General features: G+C 36.9%; 1 pseudogene; it reads left to right on the forward strand.

The window, feature by feature from the left end:
* The first annotated feature begins 4,132 nt into the window (after window positions 1-4,132).
* Window positions 4,133-10,867, forward strand: LOC149196035 (putative xyloglucan galactosyltransferase GT17 pseudogene; annotated as a pseudogene).
* The last annotated feature ends 3,015 nt before the right edge of the window (window positions 10,868-13,882 follow it).

The following is a 13,882-nucleotide window of genomic DNA, read 5'->3' on the forward strand; positions in this document are numbered from 1 at the left end:
GGCCAAGAGCAGGTAAAAGGAATGGCAATTTTTTGTGACAATAGCTCAGCTATTGCATTATCCAAAAATTCGGTTTTTCATAAGAGAACAAAACACATTGACACAAGGTTTCATTACATTAGGGAATTGGTAAGCAATGGAGAAATTGTTTTAAAACATTGTAGGACTCAAGAGCAAATTGCAGACATTCTGACAAAGCCATTGGACCAGAAAAGCTTTGAATTTTGAGGAAATGTTTGGGTATAACTGATAACCCAGCCGTTGAAATTAAAGGGGAGTGTTGAAATATTAATTTCAAACTGCTGTACTGCGCACATTTAATTCAGCAAAACCACTAGTCTCCCATCGAACCGCTTTTGCTGAAATAGTGGTTTTCCTCTGAGGGGCTCCGCTATTGTACACCATTTGACGCGTCCCCTGTACGTTTTGCAAAACAACTTTTTATCGGGACGTAACGTTCGCTTTCTTTGGGCAAGCAATATTCGTCTGATTGCAAAGATGGATGACGTCCGTTGATTAAATTCAAAGCTGCGTACAGGCCTACAGCAAACACATTGCGTGAAGTTTTTGTTTGACAGTCGTTTACTGCAGTAAAGTAATTAATGGTATTTACGTTGGTTCGTAGATTGTAGGTGAAATGTTTTGTTTTTTTTTTATGCACGGAAGTATGGCAAATTAAAAGATAGGTATGGTCATTTTTTTTGTTAAAAAAAAAAAAACATACGCAATGTAATATGTAAAAAGTTGGAAAAGTTCGTGTGTAATTTTTTTTTTTTGTAGTTGTTCATTGAAACAAAGGGAAGCACGCTCCAGTGCGAACGAATGAAGAATTGTCTTACACAGCAGTGTAAATGGCGTGAGTAAAGAAAAGGTTTTTCACCCCGCAGTGAATGTAATGCAAGGAAATTTTATTCTAGCAGTGAATGTAAGATTTTGTTTTTACACAGCAATAATTTTTTTTTTGTTGAAATGTTCTTGATGTAATCCCTCAGGGAGAGGAAGAATATTTTGCAACAACAGTTTTATTTTAGTGAATACAAAGCTTTTGTATGGGTGTGAATCTCTGTTCTCCAGCAAACAATTTTATTTATGCTTCCCTGTGTTAAAGATCCTGTGGAGAAAACAAAGCATTGTTCTCTATTCAGTGATTTTGTTTTGAAATTGACCAGAAAATTCCCAACAAAAACCAGAAGGAACCGCCCAAAGAAGAGCAATGTGCGGCCAAAGAGCAAACATGTGCCAAACTACTATAACATTAATTACGTTACAACAGTTAAGTGGACCACGCCATTCTCTTATTCATTTAATTGTACCGTGGGAAAGGGACTTCCACGATTTTATGGCTTTTCATGGAGTCCGGGTACGAACGATTGGTATTGCGAGGAGATATTAGAGTTAACACACATTTTTAATTGTCGCATATTAATAGTTAGGTAGGTCAAAATTTGTTCGAATTTTGACCATGTTTGTGAAAATATATTGTTATTTTTATTTTGTGAAAATATATTGTTATGTAAATATGATTTGATTAAGGCTAAATCTTATTATAAAGTCTGGAGATTAACGACAGTGTGGTGGCTGATGGCTACAGCTTTGCCGATCTGTCCGTGAAAATAAAGCATTCCATCAGTCAATCGATTACATGGTGCTCATTAAAGTTGATCGTCTGTTGACGGTGAGCTATGTCAATTCAATTAAAGCAGATCAAAGAGATGGCTGCTTTAAATGATTCTCAATCAAGAATCAATTATAACTATCGGATGCCTCTCCTTTTATATCTACATAAATTAATTAAAGATCATATATATTTTAATTAATTGTCTTTATTACATTTATGTATAAGATACAAATCAATACGTATCAAAAATATGTATGAGATTCAAAATTGTAAAATAAATTTATTTTTAATTTTTTAATATATATTAATAAAAAAATTTAAATGCCTTTTGACCCCAAGGCGATTTCCTTGTTAATCGGGAGGAACTAATAGAATGGTATAATAAGTATCAACAATATTTGTGGAGTCATCAAAACATCATTGAAAATGAAAAACGAGTGAATTTATATATATATATATATATATATATTTTTAAGAGGTAAAATTGTTGTTCTGAGTTTAGTTTTGTTTTTTTTAGTTTAATGATGTTGTTAATTTGTTTTGAAATAATGGAAATTTAAACAGAAATTTGGGTTATAATGATTAAGTTTCAAGATTTTGGGTGTTTTATGGATTGGTGTTGAATCCATTTCCATCATAAAAAACATTATTATTATTAGAATTTTGAGAAAAAAAAAGTATTATTTTAACTATGTTATGTGGGAGTAAATTTGCCATCTCAATAAACATTTCTATTTTGTTTTCATTAAATTATTTTATTTTTATTTTTAAAAAATATAATTTAATAATATAAATTAAATTGTTAATTAATATTAATACATTAAATTGGGGTGGCTGGAGGGGGACGAATTCTTATTAATCCCGAAAGAATCATTGAAGATAGATATGCTTGGGGACTTGGAAGGAAGACAAACAACCAAGCAAAAGATTATGGTTTGTTTCTAGGTCTAACATTGGCTCAAAAGAAGGGCATTAAAAAAATCCAGATCTTAGGGGACTCCATGTTGATCATTATGTATATGAATTATACTTCATCAACAAAAAACATTATCCTAAATCAAATTATCAAGAGATCCCAAGGGATAATCCCCTCCTTCGATCTCGTGTCCTTTTTTCATATTCTCAGAGGGAATAATCAAGAAAACAATAAACAGGCAAACCAGGTTTATCAGTTCACTGAAGAAAGAAGTATTCTGAACAAGGTCGAGGGAACCATTTGCATCCCCTAATTTCATTCATGAGCTTCAAGTTCTGGGTTGAGGAGGTCATTCTTGGTCTAGCTAAGAAGTTAGCAAGTATTAGCAATTTGGATTACACATTTTGGTTTATGAAGTTAGCCTATAAGTTCCCCATCCCCCCCCCCCCCTTCGCTCTCCCTTTATTTTTGATCCCCCCCCTCCCTCGCTCTCCTCCCTCCATTTCCCCTTTTTCCTATTTAACCCTCCCATCCCTATCATCCGCCATTCTCTCCCCTCTCTTCTTTCTATACCCTTCTCCTTTTTCATCCCTCCTCCCCTCCTCTATGTTATTTTCCCCTCTCCTGATTCCTTCATTCCCCTGCACCTTGGCCCCTATTGCATCACTCCATGTGGGACCTAACCTGTCCTTGGGCCTCGTCGTATGGGCTTCCTCTGCTTGCGGCCGTGACGTGTATGTGTTCGTCACTCTGGTACAACACTTGTACTTGGTAGATTACAAACCGTGAGTATCCAGCCCCCACACCCTACATCATGGCGGAGAGGTCAGCCCACCATCTTGGGCAATAACAAGTTAATGGGGAATTCAGAGTAGCAATTAATTCCCATGCTCAGAAATGCTCTGGTTGCTCGTGGGAGGAAGGTTTGGATGAGAATGATGGACAAGAAGTAGAGCTGGGAAATAATGGCGAATTGCTGGGAATTTATGGAGTTTCATCAAGATTAGAGCTCGAGCAGTACTACTCCATTGTGCTGCATCGTCACACAGTCTTGCGATTTCTATTTAAGGAATAACGATATGTTCAGTTTTTATGGTTTAAGGTTCTTTTCTGCTCAGGTGGCCTCTCTGAAGGCATGGTGCCTAAAGCTAAGGTCTCTGAGTATTAGTTGTTGGGTCTAGGTTATAGCGCAGGATCTCAAGGTGATTTCTGGAGTGCCTAAGTATTCGAGTGTTGATCTTCAAGGGGTTGCCTATCTAAGTGTGGCTGCTTGGGTGAGGACTGCTAGTCTGAGTGTTGTTAGTTTGCTTGAATAGGAGGGAGTTCTAGAACAGAAACTCGAGGACTATTCGAGTCTTGATATACAGAGGGTTGTCTGTTTGAGTGCAACCGCTAGTGTGAAGGCTACTGGTCTGAGTGTTGATAATTTGCTTGACCGAGAGAGGGTTCTGGAACAATACCTCAAAGACTCTTTAGATTTAGAGGATAGTTTGGAAGACAGTGGGTTCTTGGAGCAGTGGGTCATGGGTAACCTGGAGTGAGGACGACACAATAATGGGATGCTGGAGAAGCTAACCAGAGGTAGTCTGAAGATAGATATGAGTGTGCACAACGCAAAGGATAACTCCCTGTTGGGCTCATGGGGTCGTCGCAAGCCGAGGACAGGGGGGCCAAGGGTGGGAAATTCTCAAGACAAAGGTAGCAATAGGCAGGCTTGCAATAAATCTATGCAGGATCATTTGGAGATACGGGAAGGGTTGGCGATGCTGCAGTGTTGCATCCATCAACAAAAACTGGAGAATCTTGCCATGCATGAGCAAAAATTGGAGAAGAAGGAACGAATTCGCCAATTAGAAGATGAGGTGGATGTGTTGCAGAAACAAATTGCGCAGTTGAAGCTCAAGATGGAGGAGAGCGGCAAGAGTAGCGAAGAAGACTCTGTTGGGCTGGATTTGAACAAGAGCAATGAAGAAGTATACATTGCCCTGGATCTAAATAGTGCAACACCAATGGATGTTTAGTTGTACTCTCTCTAGTTTTACAAAAAAAAAAATTGAATGACACACTTCAAATGTAAATATTTACTTTTTCAATTCCGACGAATATATAGCTATAGGATCTCTGGACGGAACAATTGTTGTATCAACAGCTCTTAGTAAGCTCGAAAATACCTTGTAAAATCCTGATTTTAGACACGTATATATATATATATATATATATATATATATATATATATATATATATATATGAAAATATACTCATTTTTATTTTATATATATAGAAATTAAATTATAATATTAATGAAAATATTGTTAAAATAATTAATGCAAAATAATAAAATACAAGTTAATAAATTTTTTTGTATTATTTTTAGTTAAAAAATAAAAATACCCTAAGAGATCTACCCTATATATAAAAATATACTTATGATCATATATATATATATATATATATAATATTGAAATTAAATTATAATATTAATGAAATATTTTTTCCTTAATTTGAGGAGATTTGACCCCAGACCTCAAACTAGCAAGATATGTAACAACAAGAACTCAACAAACTTAGCTAACCCTTGGGGCTTTCAAATTTGTATATCATATTAATTTATGAAAAGAGTTTTGTACTGAGGTTTCAATTTGACTATATTTTTATCTTTAGATTTTTAAATTTAATTATTACTCTAAAATAAAATGTTGAAAATAAATTCAGTTTTATAAAAAAAAATTCCACATTTACAATTTTTGTTTAAATTTTATTTTTAATAATAAATAATCTTTATTTAAATCTTATTTTATTTTTAATATTATATATTTTTTATTTGAATATTATTTTTATAATAAAAATAGATTCAACAACCTAAACAAAAATCTCCACATCTACAATCTTAAATCTTAACTCACAACCAATATTTCCAAAAACTTCCACTAAATTTTAACAAAATCATACCAGAATTTCCATGGTTTTGCGGACAAATTTGAATCCTACGCGTTTATGAAAACACTTTTCAAAATATTTCACCATGATATTGAATATTTCGGGTTCGAGGCAACTTCGTCCTCATTTGACAAATGTGACTCAACATTGGTTGTCCCGCATAACTTTGAAAAAGCAGCATCTGCAAAGAAATAAACCCAAGTTCCAACCACAGCCACAGTACCTATTCTGCATCGCAATTCTGGAACATACTGTTATGCATTATTCTATGCTCTTCTATTTGGTGGATTGTTATGTTGGCAGCCTTCTTTACAGACTTTGCAGGACACATCGATTTAGAAGTGATCTAAGTGTGGCCGATTTACGGAGGACGCAGCAGCAAGAAGTCAGTCTTGTTACCAAAGGACACACGCTGACGAAGGATACAAACAGGCTATCGGTGGATACTGATTAGACGGAATTGCTTTGGGGATTACAACAATCGGCATCAGGAGACTGCAGTGGCAGGTATGTTTACATGTACAATCTGCTCTCCAAATTCAACGACCTTCTTTTGACAGAATGCCGGAATTTGAGTGTGTGGACGAATATGTGTCCGCATATCGCTAACTCAGGGCTGGGGCAGCCATTACAGTGGAGCAAACAGGGCGATCCTGAGGCTGGAGAATCACATGATGAGCGCTCATGGTTGGCAACCAATCAGTTTACGGCGGAGGTGATTTTTCACGAGACGATGAAGCGCTACCTGTTGGAATATTAATTCCAACTGCTGTGCAAGGACAGCAACGGCAGGGCAGTCATCAGCCGGAATCCGCCATTAAAACCATTCCAAAAAACCACCTGACACATATCGGACCGCTTTTGGTCTATAAGCAGTTTCCGTACTCACGACTCCGATGCAATCAACTTTGGACGCGTGGTCCTTTGTACGTCCGCAAAACCTGCCATATCGGAGCCTAACGTTCAGCATAAAAAGGGCTCTCGAAATCGCCGTCAACCATCTGATTCAGCTCAGCGCTCTCCGCCGTCCATCAATCCAACTTGCGTTTAGGCCTGCATTAAATAAGATTGCGTGGAGTAAAATAAACGTTTGGTTGACCGCAGATTTTCTCATTAAGGCATTTAATGAATTTCTCCTAGTCGTAGATAGTTGGTAGAAGATTTTTTATTTACGGCACGTAAATATAATGTTTGCTTTGGGAGTCGTTTTTGTTTTGACATATGTTATGTTTTTTGTTCTGGGTTCATTAATATAACTAGTGAAACAAAAAAAAAGGGCTCGTAGTGGTAATGTTTTGTTTCATGTTTATTTGGACATGGGATGAATGAGACAATGTGCGGCAGCAGAAAATGAGGGAAGATGCACAGCAGTGCATAGATGATGTGTTGACTTTTTGAAATGTGAAGAAAAAGGTGAAACGCAGCAGCGTAAGATGTGTTCAAGCTTTTTCTATTGTATGTAAGGCGAATATTGCACAACAATGCATAGAAGAAGAAGCTGAGGAGATTTTCTTGAGAGGTTAACTTTGTATGTATGGATCGCACAGCAGTGCGAAGACGAAGAAAAGATTAGAACAGAGCATGTAATATTTGGTGTGCTAAAGTTTTGCTTGTAATGTGCAGGAGCACATAATGTTTTATTTTGGCAAGCATATGTAAAAATTGTTTTACAGCAGTATATGTAAAAGATTTTTACACCAGTAAATGTAAATGAGGTTTTTACACACAGCAGTGTAAAATCTCAGGATGAGACAGAGTAACTTTTGTTGGTTGAAATGTATTTATTTTTGGTGAATCCCTCTCAGTAAAAGAGGATGAATATGTATCAGGCATTATATTTTAATGAATACAAATCTCTTTGTGTGGGTATGTAATACTCTGTTCTCAGTTATTTTTTTTAAACTTCCCTGTGTCAAAGATCCTGTGGCAGAAAAACAGAGCATTGCCTCTGCGTGTTCAGTTTTAGTTTCTTTGTTTTTGGGATTTTACCAGAAAAATCCCCAACAATGGTATCAGAGCTAGTCCAGGCTCTTTGAAGGCGTCAAAGAAGCTGAAGGAAGGTTTCTTTGCTGCAGCAGCTTCTCCAGCAGAGAGAAGTCTCAGCCAAAAAGATTTAGGTATTTCTCAAATTAATTTGCTGTGTCGCTGTTGAAGAAACAATGAGTCATTTTAAAAACACAGTCAAGAATTTCAAGCATAGTTAAGAAGTGCAAGGAATGGCCAGCACCAGCACTAGCATGGGTATGTTTAACACCCAGCTCCCATAGCTTAATGAAAAAAACTATGACTATTGGGCAATAGTTATGAGAGCTTTTCTTTTCTCAGAAGATTTATGGGAACTTGTTGAGGATGGTTTTGAAAAACCAGCAAATGATGATGAGTTTAATAGCTTAACTCAGGCAGAGAAAGAGCTGTTGAAGAACTATAAGAAGGAGGATGCTAAGGCCCTCTACTTCTTGTATCGAGCAGTGGATGAGAGTGTGTTTCCAAGGATAGCAGCAACTAAGACATCCAGAGAAGCATGGGAAACTCTCAAGACAGCCTATCAAGGCATGGAGAAAGTGAAGACAGCAAAACCTCAGTTCATTGAGGAGAAAGCTTGTGATGAAAGCTTAGAGAAAACAGTGAATAATAAAAACTGTTTGTCTCGTGATGAAGGTGATGAGGAGATGGCTGAAGTACATCCCCAAACAGCAGTGCCAACGCAAGGGCAGCAAGAGACACCCTTGAGGAGAAATGAACAAGAGGCAACAAATGAAGGTATGAATTCTTTGTTTGCTTTATCTAGTCATGTTGATGACCCTGTTTATTTAAAAGATGGAGTTAAAGATAGGAAATGTGTAGAACCCATGAATGGGAGAAAGGAATTAAAGTTCCTTGAAGATATGTTTAAAGAATATAGAGTTCAATATGTAACTCTTGTCAAGATGGCTAAGATGGGCTTCACTGCCAACACCCTTGTCAATATGACAGAGGAAGAGATTGAAGATTTGATGAAGACCCTGGTAGAACTCTATCAAATGAATATTCTTATAGGGGAGAGATATGAAATTAAAACTCCCATGAGAGCAGAGAAGGAGCAGGTAGCAGATATACTGACCAAACCATTGGATCAGAAAAGTTTTGAATTTCTGATGAAATGTCTGGGTATGTCTAAACGCCCAGCAGTTGAAATTAAAGGGGAGTGTTGGAATATTAATTCCAACTGTTGTGCAAGGACAGCAACGGCAGGGCAGTCATCAGCCGGAATCTGCCATCAAAACCATTCCAGAAAACCACCTGACACATATCGGACCGCTTTTGGTCTACAAGCAGTTTCCGTACTCACGACTCCGATGCAATCAACTTTGGACGCGTGGTCCTTTGTACGTCCACAAAACCTGCCATATCGGAGCCTAACGTTCAGCATAAAAAGGGCTCCCGAAATCGCCGTCAACCGTCCGATTCAGCTCAGCGCTCTCCGCCGTCCATCGATCCAACTTGCGTTTAGGCCTGCATTAAATAAGATTGCGTGGAGTAAAATAAACGTTTGGTTGACCGTAGATTTTCTCATTAAGACATTTAATGAATTTCTCCTGGTCGTAGATAGTTGGTAGAAGATTTTTTATTTACGGCACGTAAATATAATGTTTGCTTTGGGAGTCGTTTTTGTTTTGACATATGTTATGTTTTTTGTTCTGGGTTCATTAATATAACTAGTGAAACAAAAAAAAAGGGCTCGTAGAGGGAAGATGCACAGCAGTGCATAGATGATGTGTTGACTTTTTGAAATGTGAAGAAAAAGGTGAAACGCAGCAGCGTAAGATGTGTTCAAGCTTTTGCTATTGTATGTAAGGCGAATATTGCACAACAGTGCATAGAAGAAGAAGCAGGGGAGATTTTCTTGAGAGGTTAACTTTGTATGTATGGATCGCACAGCAGTGCGAAGACGAAGAAAATATTAGAACATAGCGTGTAATATTTGGTGTGCTAAAGTTTTGCTTGTAATGTGCAGGAGCACATAATGTTTTATTTTGGCAAGCATATGTAAAAATTGTTTTACAGCAGTATATGTAAAAGATTTTTACACCAGTAAATGTAAAGATTTTTACACCAGTAAATGTAAATGAGGTTTTTACACACAGTAGTGTAAAATCTCAGGAGACAGAGTAACTTTTGTTGGTTGAAATGTATTTATTTTTGGTGAATCCCTCTCAGTAAAAGAGGATGAATATGTATCAGGCATTATATTTTAATGAATACAAATCTCTTTGTGTGGGTATGTAATACTCTGTTCTCAATTATTTTTTTTAAGCTTCTCTGTGTCAAAGATCCTGTGGCAGAAAAACAGAGCATTGCCTCTGTGTGTTCAGTTTTAGTTTTTTTGTTTTTGGGATTTTACCAGAAAAATCCCCAACACTACCGATGCCTCACTTCGCGTCCTTCTAAAGCAACGACGTTTTACATTCCTGTCTACACGGGCCTCGACATGTCCAGGCATGTCGGAGATCTCAATTTGGCAGAGAGGGACCATGCCTGGATCGAACTCGTGGAGTTTCTGAGGAGTAAACCCCAGTGGAAGAGAAGGCATGGCAGAGATCATTTCATGGTTATGGGACAGATTGCTTGGGATTTCCTGAGAGAGCGAGATAGACCAAACGCGTGGGGAAATAAGCTTCTGCTTCTTCCGGAGGTGAAGAACATGTCGATTCTTGTAATCGAAGCCCAGCCGTGGTACAAGAACCAGCACGGGATCCCATATCCTTCCTATTTCCATCCCCGGAGGCGGTTAGAAATAGAGCGGTGGCAGAAGAGCATGAAATCCAAAAGAAGACAAATCCTCTTCTCCTTCGCAGGCGCCCCTCGCCCGGACTCCATAAGGCGTCAATCAGAGGTCACATCTTCAAGCAATGTTGCTCGTCTCCGCGCTGTCAGACGCTAGGATGCCGGCTAAGGCCAAGCATCTGCCACGACCCCGCGGAAGTGTTGAGACTTTTCACCAAGTCCGTCTTCTGCCTACAACCGCAGGGGGATTCCTTCACGCGATGTTCTATATTCGACTCAATGCTTGCATGCTGCATTCCGGTTTTTTCACAGAGCATTCGGCGTACACGCAGTACAAATGGCATTTACCCCACAATCGAAGCTCGTATTCGGTATATATACCAGAAGAGAACGTGCAGGGCACTGCCAATCGGAGCATCAACCAACATCTGCTGTCATTGGGTGCCGATGAAGTAGAGAACTTGCGAATAAAAGTAATTGGGTTGATTCCTTTGCTTACATACGCAGATCCTCACCACTCGAATATAGACTTCACAGATTCCTTTGATGTCGCCCTTCAAGGCCTCCTTATTAAAATTGCAGAGGAAGAAGATAAGATTAAACCAGAACAACCCGCATCCCTCAGAAAGTGAAGCCGCCGGCGGAGCAATGTGCGGTGAAAGGTAAGACATAAGAGAACAGTGTAAAGCTCAGTCCTTGAGCCCGATAATTTAATGGAATCGAACCCTATTTTCATTGAAGCAATTTTGGAATCAAAGCCTGTGACTTCCAAATTTAAGAGGAAAACCCTGCTAAAGAGGGGTTGTTTGACATTTGCCCAAGTATTTTATTTAAATTAAATAAAGATTAAATAGACGATATTCATTATTTTGACTTTAGTATTTTTTTCATTTGTTTTCGGTTAAAATAAATAAAAATAAAGATGATTAATTACATTGAAAAACTAAGTTTTAATGTTTAGTTATATATTAAAAAAATATTATATTCAGTTTGATATATGTCTTCATTTTGATTTTAAAATTAAATTATTGCCTTAAAAAAATATTTAAGTTAAAATTGATTATTTTTATAAAAATGATGTTATTGGTAATAATAATTTAAATAATAAATATTTTTATTATTAATAATTTTTACATATGAAATTTAATATTTAATTCTATTTATAAAATTAAAATTAAATGTTATTAAAAAAGGTGGTGGTGGTTAACGTCCATTGAGACCAAACTTTGGTCTATCGAACCTAAAGAAACAAATTATTTAGTTTGATTTAAGATTTAATTCCTATGAAGACCTAAAGAGAGAGGTCATAGTGCGTGAGCATGTTTGGTTGAGGAAAAGAAAACTCGTTTTTCAGATCTGTTGTTCAATAATCTTCGAATCAAATTTGAAGTAAGTCTTACTCTGCTTGAGCTCCCATATTTTTGGTATCAAAGCCCCGTTCAGGTGCAAAGTCTATAAACTACAGACAAAGTCTAAAGCCAGCCAGGAAGCCTTCAAAAAGCATTTTTTATACAATTGCTGACTAGATAAAAGCTGCTTTAGTCAATCTCCGGTCTAGTTTATATTTAATTCATGGCCAATTTCTTAAGATCATTCTCTAATATAGATAGAAAAACTGTTTCTGAAGTCAATTCTCGGTCCATTGAAAGTGATATTATTGAACATGAGAAAGTAGAGGATCCTGAAAATTGGAACCCCCTTATCTTAAGTTCAAAAGAAATTTATCCGGTTCCATCTCTGTTCAGTTTATCAAGAAAAAATTGGCTTAAGGAAGTTGAATTAAAGATTAAGATTTTTGGTCCGTCTATACAGATAGTTGGTTTGAGTTTATTTTCTGATGATGAAATCAAAAAATTCAAAAAATATGTACAAGAGAAAAAGTTTTCTTATTTTCATTTTGGAGGAATAAGGATAGAACTAGCCCCACTATTTCACCATGGACTTAATACTTCTTGTATATCTGAAGTTTTTGACACCCGACACAAGAACTATGACCATGCTCGTATCGGAACCATATTAGGAAATCTGTCTTCAGGTTGTCAGTATGGTACCATTTATCCAGACTATTCTATCAGTCTATCAGAGGTCCACCTAAAAGACTGTTGGAAATTATTAGTCGGTGTCCAAGGTTTAGAAATGGTTGAAGATAGTGAATATCTTTATATGTTAGTTCAAACCTCTTTCCAACTCACGAATACTGTACATCCAAAGTTAAAGCAACCAGTGTTAAAAGATTATGTAGCCATAGGAGTCAGTAATGCTCAAGTTGAAGGTGTTCCCTATGACAAAGAAGCCCTTCCCAGTGACTGGTATATTCAGTACAAATCTTTGGCATCAACAGAGACTCCACGAAACAAAACAAGAAGAATGTCTGTAAGCGATGGTCGTGTTCAAATATTGCTTGATAGATCATCTATACCTAAGCCAATCTTTATGCCACAAAAGCATGTTTTACCAACCATTCTAGAATTTGAGCAACCATCGACTAGCAGTCGCAAATATTTTTCACTAAATGTATATAGCCATCCATCCACAGAAATCATTGTATCTATTCCATTAGACCAGTTGTACATTCTTGAAGAAAATCCATTCCTTGCTATTAATAAAATATTCAGAACATATGTCTCTAATTTCTCTCTTGTAGAAAAATTTCAGTATGCAAACCATAGATATGTCAAAGGTGGAAAATGGCCACCAAAAACCAAGTTTTGTACTTCTTCTTCTCAATACAAACAACCGCCCACTAGAGCTGATTGTGCACCATTACTTGAACATAATTTCCAAAATCCTAATGATCTTGATCAGATCTATCAAATCAGAAACTATCTGACTACCTAGTGTGCACACGCTGAAGATGTCCCTAATGATTTGGGTTGACAATCAGATTTGATAAATGCTAATTTTAGGCTACTCTATGAAGAACAACAGTCTCAGAAAGCTGCCAAAGAAAAAAGAGAAAGAAGAAAACAAAAGAAAAAAGCTCAAGAAATTCCAAAGTTCACCTTTGATATGAGCACTCCCAACTATTGGTATAAAGAAGTAGAGGATGAAGATATAGAGGAAGCATTTACTGCCACTAGTGCAGAAGAGTCAACTTAAAAATTCTCTGGTAAGTTGACTAGTGTAAAAAAGGAGGCTTATAAAGCCGATAAATAATTTTCTTCAAAGAAAGAAATTATGACTCTAGACCAGGCAACCTCTAAATTTCCTTCTTTTATCTTACCCTCTATAAGCAACCAAAATAAAGCTCATGTCTTGAAAGAAGTCCCAAAATACCTGCGCATTGAAGAAGATTTATATGCGGCAAATACTAGTGGGTATATTCTTGATTTAGATAATTCATCCAATCCCAAAGAATCAATCAGGATATGGATTGGTGCTCTGTATCAAATGCAACCACAAAATTAGATAATTTTTCTATCATGGTCCTAGCAGAGAAAAGAATGGCCAGAATTGTATATGATTGGTGGATAGGACCCTTGGATGAAGAAAGAAGAGCAGTCATGGAAGCAGGACTGGCCACTCTAGAACTCTTATTGAAAACTCAATTTGTACCTGAGCTAGTAGACGAGAAAAAACAGCTCCTTACAGACTTGAGCCGTATGGAATTAAAAGATTTAAAATATCTTGATCAATTTGGTAAAGAT

The sequence above is a fragment of the Pinus tabuliformis genome, chromosome 2_2 (assembly GCF_031772625.1).
Source record: "Pinus tabuliformis cultivar Carrire ecotype Pingquan chromosome 2_2, CPIR1, whole genome shotgun sequence".
Taxonomy (NCBI): Eukaryota; Viridiplantae; Streptophyta; class Pinopsida; order Pinales; family Pinaceae; genus Pinus; species Pinus tabuliformis.